This window comes from Echinops telfairi, unplaced genomic scaffold (genome assembly GCF_000313985.2).
Source record: "Echinops telfairi isolate 266 unplaced genomic scaffold, ASM31398v2 ScPeMD7_18;HRSCAF=68, whole genome shotgun sequence".
Lineage (NCBI taxonomy): Eukaryota > Metazoa > Chordata > Mammalia > Afrosoricida > Tenrecidae > Echinops > Echinops telfairi.
This window is the reverse complement of record NW_022103915.1, coordinates 27,856,639-27,857,845: the sequence shown is the minus strand read 5'-3', so window position 1 is coordinate 27,857,845 and position 1,207 is coordinate 27,856,639.

The following is a 1,207-nucleotide window of genomic DNA, read 5'->3' as shown; positions in this document are numbered from 1 at the left end:
CCGCGGACGCGGTTCGCGCAAGGCCGGGCCTCCGAGGTGGAGGGGACGGGGCGGGAGCGGACAGAGGAGGGACGCAGGACCAAGGGCCGCTGACCAATCCGTAGGAGGAGGAGGCGTACCCTAGGTTGCGGTCTGGCCAATCACCAGCGAGAATCAGGCACTTCGCCAGGAGGGGAAGGGGGGGAAGTGTTCGCCGGAGAAACTTGACACCTGATTGGATGTTCAAGCCGGGTCGTAGGTAGGGCTTGGCTGTTGAATGGTCTAGACGGAGGAGGCGGGTCCAAGAAGTGGCCAATTAGAGGAGAGAAAGGGGGCTGAGTGTAAGTCTCTGGAGCCCGTTCCCTAGTTTCTTGGATTGGTGGCACCCTCTTTGCCGTTCCCTCCAGGGAAGATGATTTGAATCTCAGCCCAAGACTGGCAGCTCCTTTATTTAATTAACCAATTCCTCTGTGGGTGTTTATAGAATAGCCTTTTTGACATTCTCTCATCATCCTTCAATATATATCATACAGTCCTTAGATACGTTCACAAGTTTCTTAGGTGATAATACGGATGTCCCTTTGCCCTCTACATAGTCTCTGTCAAGATTTTCTACACGCTTGTCCTTAAAGGGCGCTTTTTTTAAAAGCGAGGAAACCTGCCTTGGTTCTAACTCTGCTAACAACTGAAGCTACATTTCTGATTATTTACTCACTTTGGGAGCCAGTTTCTTCACCTGTAAAATGGAGTTCATTCTTCCGGCTTTGTAGAGTTATTGCAAAGATTATATTAATAATGTGTTGTGTGTTATTGGGAGCCCAATAAATATTAGTTTATCTCTCCCATTTTCCTATCTTCCCATAGGCGTTAGAAAGAAAATGGATCTCCATGACAGCAAGACACTTTCAGTTCCTCATGAAATGCATGGACTCTGGGCTCATCCGGTCTGTGTTTGAATCCTGGCTGCCGATTTTACTAGTTGAGTGACCTGTAGGAGTCTTCATCTGTCAAGTATTTTGTCCAGGACCTAGCAAAGAGCAAGCGCTGGTTACGTATTGGTTCTTAGTAACTGTTGAACGTACCTAGGACAGCCCCTTCATTCGCTTTTACATGGGGAGCTTAGAACAAAGGGTTGGAAAATTATCTGTCTTCACGATTTAAGAGCAGGTGGGTAGAACAGATACCCTCTTTGAATGGACAAACACTATGATTCCAAAGTGGACTTAAG